Source organism: Cuculus canorus, chromosome 10 (genome assembly GCF_017976375.1).
Source record: "Cuculus canorus isolate bCucCan1 chromosome 10, bCucCan1.pri, whole genome shotgun sequence".
NCBI lineage: Eukaryota > Metazoa > Chordata > Aves > Cuculiformes > Cuculidae > Cuculus > Cuculus canorus.
Window position 1 is genome coordinate 10,676,085 of NC_071410.1, and position 26,116 is coordinate 10,702,200.

Below are 26,116 nucleotides of genomic sequence, written 5' to 3' on the forward strand. Positions count from 1 at the left end.
TCACCTCCGCAGCAGCAGAAGACCCAGAGCCTCCAGCCATGCTGATCTGCAGCCGGCCCGATAGACAGCAGAGAATGGGGATGGGGACAAGTGATGGTGCGTTATGTTCTGCAGAGGTGAGTTTGTCTGCAACTGCCCTGTGGCTGGCTGAGAGAGCGAGAAGCAGTGGAATGACTGGCACTGGTGCTGCTCTGGAAACGCCAGAGTACCCTGGGGCAAGGAATGAGAGAACAGGGACAAAAATCCTCTATAATGCCAAAGAAGTATTTGCAGCGGTGCTTGGAAAAGGTGACAAAGAGGGGTGGCTGCAAGTCCTTCTCTGCCAAAGCTAAAGAAGTTTAGGAAGCCTCCAGCTTCTCCTATCTGTCAGAGGCTTGGGCACTCTCCCAGATCATGCTGGTCACTGTCCTCAGAGCCCTGCACCCTGGCTGGCATCTCTGCAGAACAAGTAGGACTGAAAAGCAAGGTGGACTCGGAGAGGTTCATCTGCTCCCAGCCTAATCTGAAGGAGAGAGGGTAGACATAAAGCCCAAAGAGACTAATTTTTCTGAGCACAGCTGAGATAGCATGTCTGGGAAGGTGCCTCCATTCAGTGGTAAGAATGAGGGGATGGGATGAGCTATGAGAGGGGGATAAAGCCTGTCCTGCCTGGGAGATGCCTGCCTCCCCAGCTGCCTCTGGTTTACCTCAGCGTGGCCCTTCCCAAGGGAAGCATCCACGCTCGGAGCGCTTTGTTCAACAGGCTCACAGTGATCAGTGTGCTGAAGCCATTTATCAGTGCTGATGCATATTTAATGCTGAAACGGTGAGCAGAAGTGGAGCAGTGTTTGCAGCCAGGCAAGCTGAGGAGCTTTGCCATGGCCGTTAACGGTCTTGCATTAATTATGATAGAATAAATAATTCACAGCATTAATAACAAAGTCTTGTTTGTAACGGTTGCTCCTGGAAGGTGGAGTAAGAAAGCAATGCCTGGCTCTGCTTCTGAACCAAGTGAATAGCAGAGCACCTGGGATCTGCTGGGGATGCTGTGCTGGCTGGTGACATTTTGGGGGATCTGTACCCCTTGCTGGCCCGTGCACGACTTGAGGGTGTCATGGTTCTCTCCAGCACTGTGTATGGAAACCCTGTGGGTAGTAAGGACAGGAGCCATCATCTTCTCCTGTGGGCTCAGGCATTACTTTTCCTGTTGCTCATGCTGGGTAGCAAGGCAGCAGCCAGCTTGTTCCCCAGTGCTCCCTGCACACCCTGCTGGGGTCCTGCACTGAGCACCTTTGCTGCAACACCTGTAATCCCTCTTCTGTCCTCCTCCTACTTCCTTCTCCCACGTGGTGCCGAAGATTGTCTAATTTTGCCTTTCCATTTAACCTCGTCAGGCAGGAAGCACATGGACCCCAAGCTGTGCATAGGCATCAAACGCACTGGAATACTCTCCTGGGAGAGGCAGCTCCCACTTGGCCCCTTCCTGGCAGCTCTGTGATCTGTTGCACTGGTATCTCCTCTGATTTTCTTTTAAGCCAATTATTCCTCCCTTCTTTATCCCCATAACCAGCTCTTTTACTTCTTCAAACATTAATATGGATGTTTTCTTGTGCCACTACCGTCCTTCAGCTTAAATAGCTTCTCCGCGCCCAGTGTTTACTCTCCAGATGTATTTATAGAGAAAAAAATCACATCACTGCCAGTTTGCTTTACCAAGGCTGAGCAAACCATGTTCTTCTATACTGCTTTTATGCTACGTGCCCTCCGTTCACTACCTCACTCAGGAGCCCTTCTCTGCTTCTTTTTGACCTTCTTTAACGTGGATATCCTTCTGGCTTAGCTACCACGTGGTGAGTCACCCTGAGCAAACCATTTCACTTTTCCTCCCTCAGCTTCCCCACATATAGAGAGAAGACACTCAGCCCATCCCATGGCATGGGGTGGATTAGATATTGTAGGAGACATAGCAAATTTCTCCTCCTCAGCCCTGGTCAGTTATGGGAGCTCAATTCAATACTTTGTGAATTTACATCTCAACAGAGACATAAACTGAGATGTAGATAACTGCAGGCAGCCTCAGAATAGCAGAGTAGTCCAAGCAAGTGTATGGTAACTCACCCATACACCACCAAATGCATCCTAGGTCCTGCCATAAACCTAAAACTGGGAGAGAAAGTAATATTAAAAAGGTTTTGCAGGAAAAACAGCTGTAGCTGGGAACATATATGATGCCACCTCTCCAATCTGCTGCTGCTGAAAGGTCTCCTGAGGGTCTTACCAGTGTCCCATAGACTGCTGTGAGTGGGACTGTAACATCTCCCCTAGATTTGCATTTCTTTCTTTGGGGTCTCATGGTTTATCAAGGCTTTCCTGGACTCAAACTTATATAATTTTCTTCCTTGGCCCTTCCCAACTGATGAGCCCTTGATGAATGGTAGAACTGGCTGTCCCTAACCTCATACTCATGCGTCTGAGTCCTACACGCTGCACTCCTTGTCCCCCCTCCTGTGGGATCCAAGCTGTCTTCTGCTGGGTGATGGGCTGTGCACCCTCCATCTGCTCCTGCTGCCTCCTGGCTTTTGACCAGCCTCAAATGTCATCAGCATGACATCGCGAATGAAAAATTTGTATGGGTCACAAACCTGCTCTGCAGGGAGCTGTACTGGTACCTTCTTTCCAGTCTCCTTCTTCCCCTCCTGGCATTCACTTCTAACTGGTTTTGGATCCTCCCACTCCCTGCGTCTTCCTGGTTTGGTCACCAGGTCCCACAGAGCATCAGCACCAAGACCAGAGAGGTAAGACTGCTCTGTTCCTTTTGCTTTTCTCTTTCAAAACACTTCAGACATTAGTCTAGGAGGATAAACCCACTTTGTGGTTTAACCCCTTTTTCTTTTGTGTCTATGCTGTTCATCATCCTGTTCTTCCTACTCCTGTTTTGCACCCCATCTGCTGAGATGGCACAAGGAACGGAGCACACCTAAGAACTGCCCATACAGTGGATGCATTTGCATGGATAAATGGCCACCCTTGGACTGTTCCCATCCAAGACAAGAAGTGTTTAAGAGGAGACCAGGACAGCCCCAAGCACCGACCATGCTGACACAGGAAAACTCAGCTGCTTTCACCTAGAAAGTGACTGTTTGAACAGAGCAGTGCAGCACGGCTCAGAAGTGCTTATGTCTGGAGAGTGGATGTTTACACAGGGGAATACTGCATCCGCTTTGCTATTAGAGCACAAAACAAATGTTTGCCCAGGTAAGTGCAGATCCCAAGCTCAGGTTTGGCATTGGGTGGGTTTGGAGCACACACACAGGAAGGCACTGCCTGAGTGAGCGTTGCAGTTTAAGTGTCCTGCTCCAGACTTCTGAAGGCCACGCAGTGGCTTGAAGAGTTGCTCCGGGTCTCTCCTTGGGCAGCTGCTGTGCAGATGGAGTGGGGTGAAGGGCTGGGCCTGGTCTGCTGCAGCCACAACCAAAGCAGGGCTGGGGGCGGCAGGACCCAATCTCATCTCTCAAAAGTTTAAAAAACATAAAGTATACATCGGTGGGACATTGCTTTTAATGTTATTTTTATTAGACAAATTTTCTCTCCCTCTCTTTCCTTGTTGCAAGAGAACTTGGTGAAGAAAGCCCTGGATGGATTTCCTTGCTTGCCCAATTTGATCAAATGAATACCTTTTCACACTAGCAAATTCCTATCGCACTTGCCCAAGTTTCTGGAGAAAATTTCGGGGCTGGCACCTGGGATTTATTGCAATGCTCCTCATGCACCCGTGAGGTGTGGCAGCTCGTGCCTCTTTGTTCAGTGATGGTAAGACATGGCCACAGATGCTGTAGTAGCTAAAGACACATCCTCATCCTCCCTCGACCTCTTGCACATCGTGGTGCAAATACTGTGTCTGCTGTAGCAGAGAGCAGCTCTGGGGGCTGAGTGCTTTTCTCATGGCATGGGGAGGAGGAAAAGAGGGGTAGAGTGGAAGGTGTGCTGGCTTGTGATTGGAGTGGGCTGGTGGATGTATTGTGCGGGGTAAGGGCAGGAACCACTGCGGTGGGGATGCATCCTAGGGAGATGCTCTGCTGCTGATGGGAAGGGCCCATGTTGGGAGCACTGCAAGGCTGACAGATTCCTCATTGCATTTAAGCCATCATTTCAATTAAAGGGTAAACTTTAGTTTTTAGACTGTTATCAGGAAAGGAAATGGACTCGGCTCTTTTCTGTCATGAGAGAGAGCAGGAACAAGCTGCCAAACAGCTCCATGAGAGCTGTGCAGTATTGCAAGGCATCCAGCCATCTCTTAGGCTCTAAACATGATAATTGTTGTGGTCCTTACAGTGAGCGGCACTTTCCAGGAGCCAAAAGCCCCCCTCCACTCAGCTAAAAGACCCTCTCCTTCATCGCTGTGCCTACGAGGCACGTGAGCCTTTGCAGGCAGTGGGGGGGATTACACACAGAGTTGGGGGTTTCTGTCCCAGTCGGCCAGGTGAGTTTGCACAGGTTTTTCTTGCAGCAAACACCGGTTACTGTGGGGATCGGAGGGAGCCGATTGCCAAAACGGCTGTGATGAGGGCTGCTGTTGTGGTTTCCATGCTGAAGCTTGTGGGCTGGAGAGGAGGAGGGAAACCAAAATATTTATACCGTGGAATGTGCACTTTTTTTTGAGCTAAAGCTTGGGCAGCATCCCAACCCCTCCATATGGGCTTGTAGACATTGCTTACCTGATTTCTTTCTCTCTCAGGGAGAGCACAACACAACTGTGTGGTTGCAGAGAGGGAGGCAGGCAGGTCCTGTGGGTAGACGCTGTGGATGTGGGGACTTCAGTGGCCATGGCCACATCTGTCCCCTTGAGCCCTGTGTCTCTTCCTGAAGCCTGGGGCTTCCTTCCTTGCTGTCAGTGCTGGCCCACAAGAGGTGACAGTGACCCATCTTATGTGGACCCTATGCTCAAGGAGGGAATCTCCTGGTTTTGCCACATGTTGTTGCTGAGTTCACACTCTTCAGGTCCTTGCCATGAAAACTCTACTCACTGGGCACTTCTGCCTGGCCTGTAGGCTTGCCAAGCTGTGCACAGACCTGAGGGCTGGGATGGAGGCAAGGGGACATGTGGGGTGCAGACAGAACGGTGTGCATACAGCCCAGTGGGGATGCAGAGAGAGACGAGTGGCTCGAAGAACGGGCAGAGGTTTTGAACATCTTGTATTTGTGAGGAGAGCACCTTCTCAGGGTCTGGTGCTCTCCAGCCCTGGGAAGCTGCGGTGGAGCTGTGTCCTCTTTCTTGTGGCTGGGACTAGGGGCACTGCAGCGGCTGGGCTGGAATTTCAGCATTGTTAATCAAGGCTGTGGCAGCAGGGGTTGTGCAGGTCTAGTGGTGTGTGCCACTGGATAAGACTGGCGTGATGTCCTCAGCAGCTGAGTCTTTTGAGCCTTTGAGCTGAGCCTTTTGGTGCATCCTGCATTTGGGCTGCAGCAGCCTGCTTGCCTTCTGAACCTCCTTGCTCTTTGGGAGAGATGCTGAGCCTCTCTGCAGTGACTCATGTATTATTTAACCTCCCTCCCTTTGTGGCTGGCTGTGAGCTGGTCCTGTGGCAGCCAACATTCAGCCCTAAGCAGCTCTGAAAGTGTGGGCAGGAGCATGAGCCCCTTCCCATGGAGGTGCAGCCAGTGTCGGGGGGCTCATTTTGCAATTATACTGCGGAACGGCAGCATTAAATCTTCCAACCTGTCCACCAGAGACAGCCCCTCTCATCCTTGCTCTGATAAGATTTAAGATGGTCACGGATAACTGGCTTTCATTATCGCTGTGCTCATAAATCCTTCTGTTATCCTCTTTCAGGCAGGCTCCTGCCGTCGCCCATACAGTGGCTGGTCTCCATCTCCAGCACTGGGTAAACTCTCTCTGCTCCCCTCATCCTGCGATCCTTGCCCATCCCCACTGCCCTACATGGACCATCGGCTGTTGTGCAGTTGGTGTCCTGTCCCTCCCACCCATCTCACCTGTGATGGGGCCAAAGTCTCTGCTGATGCAGGAGTGTTGGCTGGGCCGTTTTCCCTGTTGATGCTCATATGGCTTCCCATTGGCTTTCCACCCTTGCATCTATTGTTTGATGCCAAAGAATTCCCCTCTCCCAGGCACCAGCATCACTGCTCCTATCCTGCTGGGGCTGTTCAGCCTGGTAGGGCACGATTCGGCCCTTCATCATGCTTTGAGGTTTTGAATGACATATGTTACTTTCTTCCAATTCTCAACTCTTTTTTTGACATGTTTTTGGCTCTAGGCTGCCCGGTGGTATTGATCAGAGTTTTTATGGAGTGCCTTTCCTGTATTTAGTTATCATGCAAGATGCATTTCTGTGCTATGAGAACTATTCCGTTAAAATAAACTGAAAAAGCAAGCAAGCAAGCCTCCACATAAACCCAGACCTCATGTCCTACTCCTGTAGTTGCCTGTAAGTAGAGGTGGCAAATAAAAAATCCTCAAGGCTGCTTATTTCAGTTTTAAGAGCATTTTTTTTGCAGGTCTCTGGTGCTAAACACAGGCTGATAAAGGTTTCTTTTGAGTGTATAGAGAAGACTATAACTGTTTCCTCATCCCTCATCTCTTTCTTTTCCTTAAGAACTGGAGTGGTATGGACTGGTGATGGGACTTTTACTGCCACAGGGACTGGCTGTGTGCGAGGCATTGCAGTTTTGTTTAGAGGAAGACTGGTCTCGATTTCTAGACATTGGGAAGTGGAAGTAAAACCCCTGCAGCCCCTTTATGATCCAGCCTTATAAAAGCAGCGCTGATCATAGGATTGATGGATCTCATTTGCTGCTTGACCTTATAGCAGGATGGGAGGGTGCGTGGAGGAGTTTCTATCTCGGGACACAGAGGAGATGTGTCTGATACACTTGCAATGAAGCAAAGCTTTTCATCTAGGAGAGCACTTGGGTCTCCAGTTTGCACCCAGTTTTAATGGTTGGCTCTGATGACGGGATGGGGATACATGGGGCAGCTTGGCCAAGGGCTTGCAGCTGACCCTGCACATGCATCTCCATCCAATGATGTGCCAGATTTAAAAGAAGTGGGGAAGGAGGAACTGGAGGGGTCGAAATGAAAGAGAGCACAGCAGAAAAAAACCCGTAAAACATCCACAGCTTTATGAATGGCAGCCAGGAGTCAATTAGCACTGACTACTAACGGACCGTAGTGGGACCCCAGAGTTCAGGGGTCACTGGGGGAGGAGATTAGGTGAAACAGCCATGAAATAAGGAGAACACTTTCAAAGATGGACTGATGTGGGAAAAGTAGAGTGCCACAGCCAATGCTTTGCAATGCAGCCCTAGGAGCAGGGCCAGCAGTGGCAGAAAGCATGGGGCCACTGAGGGTGGGAGTCACCGGAGGGAAGAGCTGCTGAACATCAGATTTGGTGCATCCAGGTGAGGAAATCCCAGGAGCTGTTGTGGGGCGGACCCTCTCCCTGGCACCGATGGGGATCGCAGAGACTCATCCACTCGGCTTACAGCCGCTCCTGCCAAAATATTTGCATATGGGGTACAGACACCTGCCAGCCAAATTTGGTTTGGCCTGAACAGCTCTCTGTAGTGGCCAAACAGCCACAGGAGATGGAGCCGGGCTTGCTTACCATCTGTCTGAACTACTTGCAGGGCTGTGATGCTGACTCCAAAGGGAGTGGAGCCTCACGCCTGTGCCAGGGCAGCTGGGACAGATCCTTCAGGTGTGGGTGTCCCCCCTGGCAAGCTGTGCCAGACCACGAGGCAGAAGGGAGACCCTATCCCACCACCAATGGCACAGGTAGAGGCAAACGTGTCTGGCACTGCTGCTCTCTTTGGCCATTGCCAGCTGAGCAGGGGATTGGTTGGGATGCCAGGCTGAAAATGGTGAGGAGTCCTGCATTCCATGGGTGCCAGTTTGGAAGGAAAGCGCTGATCCTGAGCCAGTTTTCCAGTCCATTTGGTTTCTCTGTGGCTTGATGGGGACATTAAATGGCAGGCATTATGTGCCAAGCTTGGGCGTCACATCTCTGTGTGGAGAGGTGATGATGAGCAGTTCTTGGGCATGGACACACTGAGAATCATTAGCAGAGCTGAGGAGTCTCTCTGCAGTAAGAAACAGAGCCAGTGTTCACCACAGGAGCTTGTGGTTCAGTCCTTCCCTCTTTGTGTCCTGGGTTGTTCGGGCTCGAGACAGAGGATGTGATTTGTGGACTGCAGCAGTCAGGGGAGAAAACAATTCTGCAAGTGGACTCAGCCTTGCTGATCTCCAGGTGGGCTGTCGCCTTCGGCTGTGCATCCACAGGAGGGTGGTGAGTAACTCAGGGACAGCAGAGTAAGGACTGCTCCAATTCAGCCCCAGACTCTCTCTCTCCCAGCAAATGGACTTTAAACAAGGTATGTTTTTCCCCTGTACTTGCGTGCTCATTAACTAGACTTTCAGGATGATCACTGCAGGTCTTAAGCAAAGTTTTTAAGTTAACCCCCCTGAACATAATAATCAAAGAAAGCCTTGTTTTTGCAAGGTCGTGCTTTACACTTGTTAGGAGGTGAGCAGCAGCTGTCACTGAATAATCACCCTAATTAACTCATTTTTGTACCTTTCTTTTGCCTGATGAAACCCTATCTCCAAACCCAGCCTTGAGGGCTGCTCAAAAGCAAAGCAAACAGACAAATTGAGCTAACAACGCAGACAAGGAGAGGCAGGAACAGGGAAGATGAAAACTCTTCCACTTGCTTGTCCCATAGAGAAAATATAGAGGGAGAACGTTCCCTAATTCCTGGACCCTGCTGGGCCCAAGAGGACAGATCGAGCCAGCTGCACAGGCTCCTGGGGCATGGCTACGTTCACCATCTCTCGCATCCCTTCATACCTCCACCTGCTGCCAGTGACTCCAGCAGAGATCTCGCTACCTCTTCCCCTACTCTGGCCTGCTTCCATCCTCTGATGAAACACTGCCCACACCACCTGGGGCTGTTTTAAAAAAGCTCTCATAAATCAAACCTGAGTTTTATTTTCAGGATATGTTGGTTTGCGATACTTTTTGCAGTCCCAGAACCCAAAGCCACTGGAAGGGCACTCAGACTCTGGTCCCAGCTGTGGGTCAGCAGGTCAGGGTTGTAGTCCTGGTTCTGCTGCTGGTTTCAGTGACATAAATGATGTGGGATCCCAAGTCCCACTGACACCTTCTGCAAGCTACAGAGACCAGTTTCTTGGCCATACTTAGAGATGCCACCATGTGAGGAACCATGAGAAAATAACTTTAGGTCAAAGGTTTCAGACTCGGACTTCAAAATTAATTACTGAATTTAATTTTTAGTATACTTAGTGTGGTACTGGGCTGTCAGGCATCTGGAGGTCTAACAGACCTGCTGGGACTTTTCTCTATCTTTGTGTCTCTACTTCCTAACTGTCCTTCTTTGCCTCCTTACCATCTCCAAGACCAAGACTTTGCCCAGCCTGCCCTGAGCTCTTCCAGCTCCAGCATTCAAAGGAAGGTATTACATGTGGCCTGCTGCCATCTCTGCCTGCAAGCAGTAAAATACTCAGAAGAGCAGATGCAGAAGGACACTTGAGGCAGGAGGTAGCCATTCCTCCTTTGAGGAAGAATTCAGTGGCCATGAGTAGAGAAAACAGAGAGGCTCCAGGCAGGACAGGGAAGGTGGGGTGGTGGGCTGTATTTCTGTCTGTATTGCCAGTGAGGCAGCACTCAAAGTTGAAGGAGATATGGTCATACGAGAGCAATGGAGAGAGCAAAGGGACTTGGGTGCTAGACGGATGCCCATGAGATCTCTGGGAGCAGTGCTGTTACAGGAGTTGTAAGGTGTTGGGTTTGTTTTGTAGCATAGCCAGAAAGATCCTCTCCTGTCTCCACACTGCAAATTGTTCCTAGGTGTTTGTATCACTGGGGACTTTCCCCCTCTGCCAGTCCTCAGTCTTTCAGAGAGGCAGGATCCTTGGGATCTCATCTGTCACCTCCTGCTCTTTTCACTGCATATCTCTGGGACACTGAGCACTTCTGACTTTTATTTGACCAATGGTCTCCTGCTGACAAGGAGCATAAGGCCAGGGAGGGTGCAGAGGGGGAAGTGATAGATAATTCTTAATTGACTAGAACAGATGAAGCTGACCTTCAGAGAACAAAGCCATGAATCTTCAGACAATGGAGTGAGTGCCATGTGGATTTACTGTCCTCTGGCTTTAAAGGCCTGACCTCCACTACACCTCTCCTTCTCCTGCAAGAGAAGAAGGACTAGAAGGATCTGCTGGGCAAAGCCCTGATATACGGGTGTCTCCCAGCTACAAGTAATGAGAACACGTGATATTTCAGGCATGTTTTCCCTTGAAGCAGCTCCCAGCTAATGGATTAGAGGGAGAGCAGATAAACAAGGAACCAGCACAGCGATAGATGGAGGAACATGGTCTTTGATGGGTTTTCTCTAGCATTCTCTGGAGGAAGAAAATCTCTCTAAGACTAGGAATCTCATTAAAGAGCTCTAGAGGAACCTGTTATTTTTCTGTTGGTGTTGGTGCTTTGATAGTTCAGCTTGGGGGATGGCAATACACCCTCCAAAAAGGAGTGAGAAGTTGAAAGGAAGATTTGGAAGACTTATAGGGAAACGACCCTACAAATCTTGCAGTGCTCCGTCACTGAGACAGCAGAGACCAACTGAGCTGGGGCTAAGTGCCATCTCCAGAGTGACATAAAGGATCCCAAATCTCTTGCTATCTTTGAAGAAGGGCACTGTGCTCCTGCCAGGACAAAGGGAGATGGTACAGCATCTGCCTTTCTCTTTGCTGAGTCAAACCTCATCCTCAATGTGGCTGGGAACAGAGGGCACAGCTGCCTGTCGCTGCGGCTCCAGGGCTCGAACTGTACGGAGAGAGATGTGATGATAGGGTCTTTCCATGTGGTTCCCACTTCTGCAGCGCCAGTAGTCACCAAGCATGCATTGGTGATGTGGGAGGATTCCTATCAGATGCTTGGTCACTCTGAATCAGCAAAGCTGTGTTGATGTGTACCAGCTGCAGCCTGGCCCCTCCTTCAGACTTTTGGTTCTGCTCAGTACTGGCAAAGAACTAAGAGAAGATGATACAAGTAGAAAAGAGGGGAGGGAAAAAGCTTTGCTGGCTGAGAGCAGCTCTGCGGATATCAGCCAGTTTCTTTGTGGGCAAAGCCAGAAGCACAGCCAGGGTTTGTTTGACTAGTTCAGATTTTTCAGGAAAGAGGCAGAGTGTTTGTATCTCTTAAGATCTGGGAAAGTTGTGCCTGGGCCCCAGGCATCTCGCAGGGGCTGCCAGGCTTGGGAAAGCAAGTGGCAAGAGGGGACAGTGTGTCAACAAGGGACAAACCCATATCTCAGCTGCAGTTTGAGCATGATAGTCTCTCCAGGAGCTCTGTATGCATGTGGTTTCTTCCCTTCCTCATACTTCTGTGTCTTGGTGTCCATGTCTCCTTTCTGCTTTTCTGTGGAGCAGGAACAGATCCTGTGGAATAAGGGAGAGAAACTCTTGCCATGCTGCTTGGTGTCAGTGCACTGACAAAATATATCTCCTGAAGAAGGAAGGCAAGGTTTCCAGAGGGCGGCACTGCTAGCTTTGCTAGTAGGCAAGACAAGCTTCTGCCTGGCAGCTCCATCACTTGCCATCTGCAGAGTGTTGGGGAGGGAGAGGAGATGGGGAGTGACAGGCTGAACCTCTGGGTGATGAGTATCTCTGCAGAGAGGAGGCATCAGGAGAGAGCCAAGAAAACTTCTGCAGTGCTGGAGGGTCATTGTACGGCAGGGCTTCTCTCACCTTGGGCTACTCCACAAGATACATCAAGACACACGCAGGTATGTTATTGGGTCATTTTAATGGCAGTGTGAAGTTGTCTTTCAGCTGATGCACCTAGATGTCCCCTGTGGACCACCTGCTCACTCCCACATTTTCAGTGGGCCCATGACACTTGCAGCTCAGTGGTGTCCAAAGCTACCCCGATTTTCAAGCAGCACAGCCCCTTTTCCATCGTCTTTGCTACAATCGGTTTGTTGCTGGCATGCTCTCCTGCTCTAAGAACTCCCTTCCTGGGCAGATCTTCCTCCCTCTGCTGTCATGGTCCTTCCATCATGATGTGATTCTGCACATGTGGAACTGTGGTTTAGCTGCTGGCACTCAGCCTCAGGGAGCAGCACCTTTCTCTTACTGAGAAAAGGGGTTCATCTGAATGGTGTGTCTCTGAAGCATTTGATCATGTGAACACAGGACTGTCTCTGAGTGTCATTTCCCTCAGTGGGGCGAGGTGGGCTTTGATCATTAGTAATTTGCCTACAAGATCATACCGAGTGTGTACAGACTGAGGCTGTGCATCAAAGAAGCTAATTAAAAGCCAGCGCCTTTGATGCGGGATGGTGGGATAGAGCATGGTGGGACAGCACATGGTTCCTGCTGGCACTGGGGATCGGCACGCTCTGAGGAGGCACGTTCTGAGGAGCTGCTCTCTGCAAGGCTCCCTGAGGGTCTGGCTGGGTTGGAATTGTGCTGGAGGGGTCCTTAAGGGGAAACAAAACTGGTAAGGGCTCGGCCAGGAAGGGCAAAGTGACTTGTGGGGTAGCACATAATCTGTGCACTTCCCTGTCTGAAGGGATGCAAAGGCGCTTTTGGGTTATGTTGTGCTGATTCCATTTTTGCTCTGTGTCATGGCTAGAAAAAAACCCAAAACTCTACTGTGGACCTGCAGCAGTGAGGCTGACTGGATCCATGCAACAGCAGCTTCTGCCTTGTGGCTTCTTCACAGAGATCAGGTTGGTATCATTGGGAGATGAGGGCAGGAAATACCCTCTCCTAAAGCAGGAGGATCTACACACATTGGACCTGGAAAATTATTCTCCTGCACTGACTGGCCTGGATCATCCTTAGGTGCAAAGGGAGCCGCCGTGCCTGACTTGTCTTAGAGTCACCTCTGTGTAGATGCCTGACTTTAGGGCAGATGAGCCCCACCTTCCGTGTTTGCTCTGCAGTGGAAGAGCAGCCTCTGGGGCAGCTGTGAGTGTGGAGACCATATCCACAGCAGCCACCTCTGTGGATACATGAAGTGAAAGCCCATTCTGTCATCACAGGCATGCTGGCCAGATCTCAGGGTGCAAAGCAGGTGAGAGAGGTCTTGAGGAGGCAATCAGGCACCCTGAAGTGGTAGACCAGACAGAACCGGGAGCATTAGAGTAAGACATCGACCCTTCACTGCTGCAGCCTTGGTCGGGTTACTAGTGTGGTGGGTTGATCTGGGGTCTCTGCGGAAGCTGCACTGGGACAGGACTCTCCTTCCCTAGCCATGTTTTGATATAAGCAGTTCCAGCTGTCGGGAAACAGCATGTTCTTTCCCAAGAAAGAGCTCTAGGGAGTTGTTCCTTGGTTCTAAAAAACAGAAGCAAAGCCTGCAGGGTTTACTCTTAGACTACATTGGAGTGGCATAAAGGGGAGAAGTGTAGCTGACACAGTCTTTCCCTGGCTGGGTGACACGCTCCCTGCATTATCAAACATTTGGTGATAGAGCTGGCAGAGGATGATGTCCGTAGAAGGCACGTTGTCTGGCAGCTCTATCCAGGTACGTGCACCACAGTGGATGGGACTGGCTGTATGGGTACCTTTCTATCACACTTTTAAAATCTTTATATACTGACCCTGCAACACTTAGTGCTCAGTGGAACCGCTGTCCTGTGGCAGGGGAGCTGCAGTGGTCAGCAGGGTGCTGCAGAGACTCTTGGCGTATGGACACAGGGTCCACGCTCAGGCACTAACCAGCTCTTTTCTCCTGCTTGTCACATCTCTCTCAGGTCCTGCTTATGCTGCCAGGCACAGATCTGCCTTTGCAAACTGATTTAATGCTGCAGTACCTGGAGCTCATGCAAAGCACGGATCTGGGGAAAAATAAGTATCTGTAAATCACTTTGGTAGTGTTGGATTCCCAGGGTGGGTAGCTCCGAGGACTGCGTTGGCAGGAGATGGAGGGCAAGGACAGGCTCAGACCTGACTGATGGAGCTGCTCTGTGGTAGACAGGTAGACAGCAGCCCTGTGGTGTTTGCTCTTTACGTGTGTCTTGGGGATCTGACACAGCCACTTACACATGCTCAGCTACAGCCTGCAAGTGGGACTGGCAAAGGTCATCTCCAAAGGCACTGGAGCTGTGCTAGAGTGGTTGGGAGAATTGTGAGGATGGCTGGGAACTGAGAGTGGCAGGTGCTGAGAGCTCTTTCAGGGAAGAGTGGTGAGACCCATCTGGGAAACTTGAACTCTTCTGCACCGTGTGGAGATCATTCCAGATCTTGCTGATCCTCAGATGCCAGATTGCTTCTTCCTTGGCAGAGTGCTTTTGAAATCCATCACTATGTCACAGGGACCCCTCTCCCATCATCCCTGCTGTGTTGCACATTGAATTGTGCACAGAGGGTGATCACAAGGACAAGCCCCTCGGTGAGAGGGAAGGCTGTTGTCTTCAAAAGGGAGATCCAAGAGAAACAAGTCTGGGATCCTTTGTCAAATCACAGCAGTAGCTGCTCCTTATGTATTTTTCCTACTTCCCACAGGTTTATACAAACTTCATATTATAAATATTAATTAAATTGGGGACTTCTGGGTTAAATCTTCCAAGGAGTTGTTTAACTTCTTCCGCTTGGGATTTCTGGAAGAACGTGGTCCCTAACACACATTCAAATTACAAGAAAGTGCAGGAAACATTAAAATCTTTTATACCTTTATTTCATTAACTTCTTTGCTTTCTGAAGGACTGGCAGCCTCATAAGAGAGTAGATCTCCACAGTACAGGGTACTGTTGTCATACCTGCCAGGAAGTCCCACTAGAATTCAGAAACTGCTTCTACTTTTCACATCCTAAATAGTTTTTTAATTATAATTATTGGTGGGCCCGGCCACATTCTCATTCATTTCTTTCACTTTCAATTGATGCTTCCAATTGGAGAAATACCCACAGAGTAGACTTCTCTCTCCTGATTTCTGACCCCCAAGCACATCCAGTAACTTCTGTAGAGTCCCTCGGAATTTTCCTTTGCCTGGGGAGCGGTGGGCGTGTTTCTCCCTTATTTATATCCCATTCTTTCCTGCACAGACCCATCAGTCTTGCTACGCTTGAGGTTTAGTCTCATTGTTAGCTCTATTATGTTTATGGTTACTGTTCATGCAGTGATGGTCTTGGTTTTTTTCCCTCCCAGATCTTGCTAAGGAGCAGATGTGACGTCACGTGAGTGCGATCTTCTCGCAAGCATATAAGGTGCTGTTATTCACATTCCTGTTATGCTTTTTGCCTGTTATCTTGGTGCTGTACAAACTTGTAAGTCAGGCTTTCCCGAAGAGTTTCCCTACTAAGCAAGTGTGGCAAAGGAAGGCTGGCAGGGAGGATGCGGCACGCCCAAGTGAAGATTTTCTGTTTTGATAGGGTTGGAAGTTCACTGAACATGATGGATGACTGGGAATAATGCTGCATTTTCAATTATCTGCCGACTTTTTCAAAACATACATATAAAATAACCAACTCACAGCAGTCTTGACTGAAATTATTGGTCTTGTAAGCAGTTATTAATTCTTAATCACCTGCATCATGTAGTAAGACCCATGACTGCTTGCGTTACTCAAGGTGGATGAGAGAGCAGGCAGTGAGACAGCATGAAGAGCGTGCCCCTAACAACAGATACTGAGAGCTGCTGTGCCCTGCTGAATTTGGAAGGCTAAAGCTTCGTAGCAGTTAAAAGGAAAATACTGATAAGAAAACACTGCTAAACCAAGCCATTCTGGGAGCAGCAGATTGTATGCAGCTCGATGATTCTGGGGCTCCTCGTGCCAGGGGTCTCCCCAGGGTCTGCAAGGCAGATTATGCTCAGAATCTGAGATTGTTCTGGAGTGGAAAAGTGGAAAGTTGGGTCCCTCCTCCCTCTGCCCAGCTGCTCTTTGTTCATCACACATGTAGGACGTTTGGCTGCTGCCGCCGCTCCCAAGGGTTCACCCACACACAGCTTGGCATGCACTCCCTGAGACAGAGGAGAGGATGAGGAGCAGAGGGAGGTAAGAGGAGGGGAGTTGGAGAAGTTTTCCAGTTTGGAAAACTGTTTTAAAGCTAAAAAATGGAAAATTAAAATCCCCCGCTGGAAAGCCCTTGGAGAATATCAGAAAATGAGGTGGAATAGTTTCTTTGGATCCTGTGGAATTTAACAGAGAGTTTTCATCTAGCTGTCAAGCTGACTAGAAATGTCTCACTCTCTATTAATAGTTTCATAGATTTTAGAGATTTTCCAGCTCAAAAGACTGTTCTGTTCATCTCTTTTTGCATAAAATGGGCCATTCCTCTATGAAGCCCATCCACTGCGGACAAACACAAGCTTATCTTTCCAAAGGATCTCTGCTGAGACTTAAACATTTCCAGGCACAGAGAATCCATCGTGTACTTGGTGAATTCTTGCAGAGGCTAATTTCTCTCACAATTAACCGTGTCTTTCTGCACTTATCAAGACTTACAGCTGCTGCCTTTGATCCTGGAGGCAGGGATTCACCTGGGTTAAAGAGCTCTTAGTCACAGGGTTCCCCATTTAGGGACTTGTTAGCTTCAGCAGTTTTTAGTCTGTGATCTGCTGACCTGTGAGACTTTTCTCAAAGGGTCCCGGCAAGGAAGCCGGGAGCTGCTGGCACGTCAGGAAGCTTCAATTATATGCGCACAGGTCACCACCAGAAAACTGTCAGAGGTCTGCTAAGGGGAGAAAGGGGAAACTAAAGGGAAACTGTTCATTTGTTGATCTTCAGAGGTATAGAAATAGGATGCAGTTGTTGCAGTGTCTGCATCCGTGTGTGGGAAGGTGTAGGAGCACTGGGAAACTGCCCCTGGAGCTGGCAGAGGTCGTATAGTGCTGGAGTGCTTCTCCTTGCTGTTTTCCAGAGAATCAGCTGCAGAGATTCAGGTGCAGAGATTTGTGTCATACCTCATAAACAAGAGCCAGTAAAGCCTTCCCTTCACTTCCATGGCTTCTTCATGTGGCTTATTATGGCTGTATCCTGAGAGCTGTTTTAGAAGTGTTATTGGGACTGGGATGTTTTTATGTGGTGCTGCTATCACCCCCCACTGCTTGGAAAGCCCAATTAAAGACCTGGAAGGACACAGCTAGAGTTATGGGGTTAACCAGGGATGCCTCTGCAGCATCCTGTGATCTGACTCCCAAAGCGACACGAATGCTGGTCCAGGACCTCCTGAGTGCCCAGCTCTGCCCCAAGGGATACAAGGACAGGGCTGGTGCCTGTGGAGGAACAGAGAGACACATTTGTAGGGTAGGATTATTTTTCAGGGCTCGTCTTCTCGAAGCCTGTGGAGCATCGCACTGATTCTTCTTGGGGATAATCCATCACGACACAAGTCTCTCTTCTGCACCGGGCTGTATTGTACAGTGATTGTCCTTGGAACCTAAGTAGTTTAGAGGTATGATTCCAGCAAAAGTGAGACCCAACAGTAAATGAATGCAGCTCTGCAGTGAAACTGCTCAGCCTTTTGGCTTGCTGTAGCAGCTATATTTTCTTCAAATTAAAACATATTCCACTGTCTGCCATACTTCTATCTGTTCTGCCAGCTGAATGCTCTGATTCATAAAAATTTTCACATGGCCTGTTCTTAATAATGATAACAAAATCATATGTTAATTTAGTTAAATTTATTGAGACAAGCAGCCCAGATAAACATGTTCGATACACAGATGATGACAGAAATTCATGTTTGTCAAAAAGAGCAACAAATTTAATCTGTCCTTTCTGATGGAGAACTTCATGAATCGCACAATCTCCAAATGCTCTTTAGTCATTAAGCCTAATTACTGGAGCTAGTTACATACAAATTTACATTTGCAACTGGAAAGCAGGAAATCTAGATATTTAAATAAGTGTGTAGATCTTTCAATTTTATTAAGCCTTCTCCCCACAGAGAACACTGTGGTCTGAAAGGAAGAAAGCCAAAGAGGTCTTGCATATGTGATGTACCCTGGTTTCTAGCTGCCAGGCAGACATGAGCTGTGAAGCTTGGTTTCAGTAACAAAGCATCTTCTTTTCGTTTATTAAGAGTAGGTTAGAGGTGATGTGATAATGGTCCTGTATCCAGAAGGAGCTTCTGGGAGGCTCTTTAATCTCTCAGACAAGAGCATTGTGAGACTGGAGAGTTAGCCAGAAAAAGAAGGTTAAAGGTACGGCACACAATGTGAGCTTAATTATCCAGAGGAGCTGTTCCCCAAGGGTGATGTGTGCTGCTTTCAACCAGACTTATTTTGGGAGTGATGCAGAACTGCCTGGAGGTGTTTAAGGAACGGGTTGATGAAGTGCTGAGGGACATGGTTTAAGGGAGTGTTAGGAATGGTTGGACTCGATGATCCAGTGGGTCCTTTCCAACCTGGTGATTCTATGATTCTATAATTCTATGATCCCGTGGGGAGCCCCAGGAAGCAGCTCCCACCACCTGCCACCAGTGAGCCATCCGTGCAGAGCGAGTGTGTTTATTTGGGAACTCTTATCAATTCTCAGGCTTCTGGGCGGAACTGACATGTCGTACATTTGTTCCAGGGTTTTGGACAATCACTTTCTTTTCAGCTTACTGGTTGATGTGTGGTTTACAACAGTTCCTGGGAATTTATGATAGCCTGAGAAGAACTGGTGAGTCAGGAGGCAAGCAGTCATTAATTCCCAGTAATGTCTTGGATTGAGTTCATTACTGTTATCAGAAGATGAAATGATGTGAAAAGTAGATTTATTTATTTTTCTGAGGCTGACGCAGTTTGCTTTTGGAAGACACTGTGCTCTGGGGAAAAGTAGTGCCAGTGCATTGGCAGGTGAGGAGCTCGAATCCTCTTGCAGCAGTTTGTTCAACACAGAACTGTTTGCTGTGTGTTTGAAGCAAGAGGTTATATCAAGGTCACTCTGCTGAGATTCAGCTTTGCGGTCTCTGTGAAAGGAGACCTCTCACTGTCCTCACAGATCTTTTTTTATTCCTCTGCATACGTAAAAGGCAGGTCTCACAAGCTCTTGCAGAAAGAATAAAGAGTTTGAAGAATGGGACTCTTACAAAGTGTCCTGCTATAAAGGACTGCTCTGAATCAGAAACTGCATCTGTTCCAGAAATTGTCTGTCTTTCTCATATCCTCCCTTTGGGTTCAGTCCTTGCCTCCGCCTCTTTGCCAGGAGGACGGTTCAATGGCTGTAGAGAAAATTCAGGGCTGGTTTTCCCATTCTGGACCCTACAGGGTGTTAAGGAAAAAACAAAGGGGTACCCATTTGAAAAGCATTTAGCAGATTACAGTAAAATTAATCGAGCAGTTGCTATAAAATCTTCAGGAGCCATCCTCACAGAGTGTTTCCCTTCTCTTTTTTATGTTGCGTGGAGGACGCATGGACAGTGAGACCAGCCGCGTTTTCCTCTGCTCTCCCAACCCATGCAGGAGTGGCAACACCACTTAATTCCTCTGCTCTGCGTGCTTGAACATTGGGCTCAGGAGTCAATCTTGGTTTGAATTTCATTCCTTTCCATCAACCTAATGAAGGTGGAGTGTGTGATGGTCACCTTCCTGTTGCCAGTTAGTGCTCTGTTGATGCCAAAGGGAGGAAAGCAGCCCAGGACAGACTGAGCCCCAGGAACACTGGGAAGGGCAGTGGTGTTGTTCTTACACTGGCATGGGGATAAGGAGTAATTCAAACACTGCCAGTACTGAAGGAGAGACAAAGGCACCCATCCAGGCTGGAGGCTGAGCAAATAGAGACACTGATCGGTGGAAGGTTTTACCAGGATAATAAAAAACATGATAATAAATGGCCATGAATATTTCATGGCTGCTATAGTGTTGATATGATGTATCATAGAGGAGTGATGGGGCTTTTCAACATTCGGATGCAAATGGGAAATGTGTTCTATATTTTGCAGGTTTCTCCCCAGACACGCTATTTTTTCTAAAAATCAGATTGACTAGGAGCTTTTGAAATGAGAAACAACTTCAGAGCTCTTGGCTGGGGTTAAGAAAAAAGCAGAGGCAGTATCAGAGGGCTGTTGGTGCTAAAAATGAGAAAATCCCACGCAGACCGAGTAGCCCATCTCTCTCAAGGTTGGGGGAAGCTAGGTGGGAGTTACCAAAGGGAAGTTATGCACTGTACTGTTCTTGGAACTGTGAGATGAGTCCTCTATCTGATGACAGCACCCTCTCTGCACCGGGGACTCTGAAATTTGAGGTGGCTGTGGCCATCGCACAGAGGAAGACACGGACAGCTGAGCACAGGCAAAGTACCAGTCAAAGTACAGGCTGAGTACCAGTCTGTGCCTGGGTCAGAGCAATGGGAGGACCAATAACCCCAGTTTCCTTCTGACCTCTCTCTAACCTTTGCTGATACGCTGCACTAGCACTCGGCCCACTCCTCTTCACAAGCACCTTTCACAGTCTTGTCCTGTCCCCTTCTCTTTTAATTAGTTCTACCAGGTCTCCAGTTGTCTATCAAAGTGCAATGAATGTTGTGTATTCATGAGTTCGGATATTGCAGGAATAGTTTCTAAAAACCCACCCGCCTGCTATCCCTCACCTGCCTATACTATCTTGTTTGGAACAGGTGGCCAAGGTAAGGTTTGAAATGAGAGATGGAAAAAGAGGAATGCAGCCTTTGCGGGCACTTGGCTGGGCCAGAGGGACAGGTATAAAGTGGAATGAGCCGAAGGAGACAGCCTGCAGGCATATGCTCTGCTTCATTAGACAGGGGATAAATTTGGCTCTTTTCACCCATTGCGTCTTCTCTCTCTGCTTCTGTTTTCCCAGTTCTAAGGCAGGGTGAGTGATGTCCCTGAGTGAAGCCTTGGTGAGAAGGACCTGCAGATATATACCTTGTAACAGTAAGATCCAACAAATTATCAGCTATTGCCACTTCCAAATCCTGCTTTGCCACCACTCATAGGCTGGGGAGCATCCCTCCTGCTTCCTATCTGTGGGTAGCACCTCCATCTTTCTGGAGACATCAGTATGGGTACCTCACCAGGGGCTGTTTCTCATCTCTGCTTTGCAAGTTGCCAGTGGGATTCCTTTGGATTTCTCACTAAGTTCTTCCCTGTGATGCTGCTAAACCTGCAGCACCAGTGACGTTTGCCCTGGGTCCTTGTTCACAATATGGTTACTCTACGTTTTTGCCCTCTGTGCTGTACTGGTGAGTTTCAGTGGCCCAGGGTTTCATCACTTATTGCTTAGAGGCTTGTTCCAGATTTCTGATCACCGTGACCAAGGTCTTCTCTGCCATGTTTTGATTTCACTCCTGAGTATCCGGTTTGGGACACCCCACGCAGATGTGGATGCTGGTCACAGGCCAACTGCTGTAGAACACCATTTTCACCAACAGGTCAGTGAATAAACAGGTCACAGCCATTCGCAGAGAAAATCTTTGCTAATGCATTCAGCCAGATGGCATCTCAGTGGAACTGGTCCCATCAAACTGCAAGTGTATTTCCAGAAAAGACAAAAAAAAAAAGGAAAAAATGGGAAAAAAAGGCAACAAAAAAAAAAGCACTTGTTTTCAAAGTCTGTACCTGAATGATGCTGTGAGCTAATTTTTTCCCAGACTGGATGTTGTCAGTTGATGAAAACTCTTCCCTAAAGGCGTTAAGCTCACTTGCTGGATCAGAAGTATTTCTTCTTGGAGAGTGCTCATGGGATCCTGCCTTGATCATCCAAAATGGGGCTGATTTGAATATGCTTTACTACAAAGCAGTCATTACATTTCTCTTTAGGATTCAAACAAACATCCCTCCATGTTTTAGCTGTGCTGAACTGGCTTTGCAAAGACCCCTCCAGGCATTTGCTTAGGAACTGGTGAAATTACCCTGCCTAATGGCCTTCAGAAGTTAAGTTACCCAAGCAGAAACTGTGCCATGGAGGTCCCAGGAGCTGCGTGAAGCAAACAGCATGTTGGTTTCTGTGGTAGTCTCAAGGTAGCAGCTAAAGCATAAACTGGGGATGGAAAAAAGGCTTTATATGCTCACACTCTTTGTTGTTTTGTTTTGGGCTCTTTTTGTTCATTAATTTGACACTTCTCCTGGAAATTGGGTGTATGGGAGAAGCAGCATTTGTCCATTTGTCCCATCTGCTCTGCTGACACCTTAGGTCTGGAGCTGCTGTCACCAAGTCCTGTGCTGAGTGACCAAGGGGAGTGGCTCGTACTGAGTTAGTACATACTCAGTACATACTTTGCAAGTGTGAGAGACCCTCCTGCTGCCTCTCTGACTGCAGCACCCTGTAGCAGAAGAGCCTTGGGTTTCTTGCTTGCTGCAGATAGAAGCAATTCAGCCAGGAATGATTAATCCCAGTTAGCTGTTCTATGCAGAGTTTCATTCATGTGGAAACTGGTGGGATTAAATCCACAGATATTGACCATACAAATGTCTGTCAGCTCGAGTGACAGTTTTTGGCCATGGATTTCTTCCCCCCAACCCACTGCAGGAGGAATAGCTCTCTCTGTGGTAAGTGTGTACTCGGGTTTCTTTTGTCAAGGTTGAGTTTAGCTGCCATAAAGTGTAACGATAAAGGCAGCCTGTATCAACTTCAAAATAGCTAGCAGAGCTCCAGATAGTATACAAAGCTTGAATCAAACCAGAAAATAGATTTCTCAATTAAATTCTCCCAAGTACAGAGTTGTAATTGGGAGTGCATGGAAATACTTGCATGTTCTGATTTGTCACTTGCAAAGACATTGGGGTGGAGAAAGAGAAATGCTGGTGACCAATGTTTTGTAACCAGCTACAAAGCAGGTACAGAGAAATCACCACTGTAAATATTGGGTCCAGCACTGATGTCACCCCTTTCACCTTCATGGGGCTTCTCTCATTTCCTTCAAATTAAGAGTCCAGTTCTTCATCCACGCAAGGAGCTGTCAGCTCTGCAGAGGCTTTGTGGACCTGTTGAGAGCTCCAGGAGGCTAACTGTGTGTTAAGAATGTAATGAATAACTGTATCTTCACATCTGAGGGCTTCCTGATTTAGAGTGTCTGCACTGGAAGGTCAGGGGTTCCATGCTGTTTAACCCCGTGGTCCTGCTGAGGCACAGAAGGGAGCCTCTAGGAGCTTGCAGTGATCTACTGCCTCGCTGTGGTAAAGTAATTGTGGGCTCAGAGGTCGGGGAGGACGTGCAGAAGCGGCAGATTATGGCTGGAGGAAGAGGGGCAGTTTGCAGGCAGTGCTCTGTCTCTCTCTGGGGGGATTTGGATGCCACAGTTTTCCTGATGCTGGGCAATGTTAGTGCTTCTGGGCAGGAGATGTGTAGTCTCACCGCTGAGAGCTTTTTTATTTTTCAAACTATCAGTTACCCGAGTAGATCTGGTAAGTGTTATCATGTGTGGGAAAGGAGGAAGCATGATAAAGCATCATTAGAACAAGGTCTGGTTGATTTGGAACTCCATCACCAAACATACGTACCTTGTCTCTGCATTGATTTATTGAAAACAGCTCTGAGTTATTGCAGACCTCTGAGATTTACCCTCCTTATGTTTACAGTGGCTAGCTGTAAAAAGAAACATCTTTTTAACTTGCCCTGTGTTAAGCATAAATGAAGTGCTTCTCCTCTAAAAACATTTTAAGTTGAAATAACTAACAAGCAGGAAAATAACCACCAGTTTGGAGTCTTGCAAAGTTGTTTACATTTCCCCCCCCTGCCCCTGAACCCTGCCTCTCTCTCATTCCATTTCTCCTGCTTCCCTTGCAGTTTATGTCTCTGAGCTGGTAAATCACATTCAGGCCTATGCCTCACTCCACACGTAAGTAGTGGTGTGATCTCATGGAATAAATGTGTGTGATGAGAGCGCCTTTAGCAAAGCACACTCCTGCCTGCTTTCCCTGCCTCTGATGCATCGCCCCCAGGCTCGTGAGCACTCGCTTCATACTTTTATTATATATCTTGTTGAGCTGTGTTCAAACCCGAGAACCTGACTTCATGCCCCTGAATTATTGCACCAAATCTGTGTGTGAAGGCCTGAGTTTCAGCAGCGACTGATATGAATAGGTCTGCCTGCAGCTAAAAATAGAAAGCACGGGACAGGCTTCCTGGCAGAGCTGTAGTAACTTCTAATATAAGGTGGCTTGGCAGCAGTTCCCATGGTGAATCTTCCCGCTATGCAGCGCAGGAGGCTGTAGCGTGCACTTAAGCCAATATTAGACAACCGAGATTCCTTGTAGGAACCAAAGACATGAGATGATAAGGCCAACACTGAGTTTTGAAGTTTCCTTTTCTCTAATATGGGGATGCCCTGCCCTAGAGAAATGGGTCCTTGGCTCTGTATTTCTGATGCCTCAGTTTCCTCTCTGCTGCAGTGGATGCATTCTAGCTGCATGATTTTCTTGCTCTCTGCAGTAGGTGAGACTGCAGCACCTGCATAGACCTGCAGACCCCAGCCCACTCCCCATTGAGCCTTTTCTATTCTGCAGCTCCCCACTGCTCTTTTATTCCTCCTTCTCCTCCACATAAGTGTTTACTCATTCCTCCACTCCCAAGCCCAGCAGGAAGATTCACTTTCTCAACGCCCTTGGCTATTCTGCACCAAGTATTGCTCTATGGCCTTGCTTGCAATGAAGTGTTTCATTTCTTGCACGGCCAGATGTGTCTGTTGTAACCCTCTGAATCTCGTGCACTGGGGAAAGTTATTTTTCTGTTCATTAGAGTTTATCTGCTGTGAAAATCTGCCCCCCTCCTACCAACATCCCCAGAGTAGTCCTGTCAGTCATGACAAAGGTTCATCACAGCGATGCTAATTACAAAGCGTGGCTCATTGTCCGTGTGCTGGAGCATATGATCTCCTGACTTAATGCTGCCCCATGCAAAGGCTTCTGCACAAGGAGCAGCTGTGAAAAGTCTTAGTGGATCTCCCCAGGGTCGGCCAAGTGTAGTGTCCGTAAGGAAGAGCCCTAGACAACTGCACAACAATGTGAGGTAGTGGAAGAGTATAGGGATGGCTCTCGGGAGCATCGTTGAGGCTCCAGCAGAGCTCTCCTCCTTGCCCAGGAGCAATACTGCTGAAATGCAGCTGCCTCTGGGGTGAGGGTAGCAGCAGGACAGCATGAGGACAGGGCTGAGGGAGGCAGGGCGAGGAGTCCACTACTGCTGGGCTCAGCTGTGTGTCTGTACAAAATGAAAGCGCTGTGATCTTTTCATCCTAGGCTGAGCACTCTGCTCCTGCATGACCTGAGCAACCCCTTAGTGAAGGGCTTGGTTCCTCTGGAGCCAAAGGGAGCTGTCAGGTGAAAGATTTCTTGGGGCTATTGCATAGATCACAGAGCAATCCACAGTGCTGGGTCCTTCGCCTGCATGAGTGCTTAGCCCCTGTACCAGCATGAGAATAAACGTAAATGAGTGCTGTGGATGGAGAAAGGAGCAGATCCAAGGTATGTGACCCTGGAGGGGACCGAGGGTAAGCACGTGTCCCTGGCCAGTTGTTACTGACTCTTCCCCAGCTGGGGAGTGGGCTGACAGAGCAGCATGCACACTGATGTCTCCCTGGGCACCCTCTTGGCAGGCTGCGGGGGTCTGCTCAACTCACTGACGCTGCAAGAGGGTAGCACAACTCTGAGGCTGCCCTGGTCTCCCTGAGCTTCATTCTGCCACCTCACTGGGGATGACGCAGGAACACAGGAGGAATAATCTTTATTTCAAGGCAGAGCTCGGAGGAAACAAAGAATCCGGGTTTTTGGGAAAATGGGTTGCATAGGACATGTCATCACTTTCTTGTCCTGCCCTCTCCACCCTCAAGTAAACTTTGGCTGACTGTAGCAAGGAAGTTGTCCCTGGGGCTTTTTAGGTGTTGAAGTTGCTGGGTCAGAGCTGACTGTAGATCTTGCATCACCAGGTTTGCGGTGTGGAAGTGAGCAGCCCTGGAGTGTTGTGGTGCCAGGGGCCTGCAGGTGAGGAAAGTGCTGTCTGGGAGCAGGTGCAGAGATTTGAGGTGTGCTCTGGGTGGAGACAGCCCTTTATCTGAGGTAAGAGTCCTCCACATCTTTGCTCTCATGTTCCCCTTGTTTCTGTCCTGTCCCCAGAGAGCTTCTGAGGAAACCCAGGACTGTTGCTTTCCCAGTGTAAAAACTGAACTTGCTGGATGAGCACAAAATCTTCCTGTAGGAAGGCTGTCGCTTG

The 26,116-nt window shown here is 48.6% G+C and overlaps 1 long non-coding RNA gene across 3 annotated transcripts; it reads left to right on the top strand.

Annotated features, from left to right (window-relative positions):
• The first annotated feature begins 490 nt into the window (after positions 1-490).
• Positions 491-26,058, top strand: LOC128853153 (uncharacterized). 3 transcript variants are annotated; one of them, XR_008451468.1, is made up of 8 exons: positions 491-595; positions 1,374-3,234; positions 15,176-15,234; positions 20,774-20,847; positions 21,210-21,344; positions 23,699-23,750; positions 25,147-25,371; positions 25,833-26,058. It is a non-coding gene; the product is annotated as an uncharacterized LOC128853153 (long non-coding RNA). The 3 variants fall into 3 exon arrangements; XR_008451467.1 differs by having other exon boundaries at positions 25,147-26,058; XR_008451469.1 differs by lacking the exon at positions 25,147-25,371.
• The last annotated feature ends 58 nt before the right edge of the window (positions 26,059-26,116 follow it).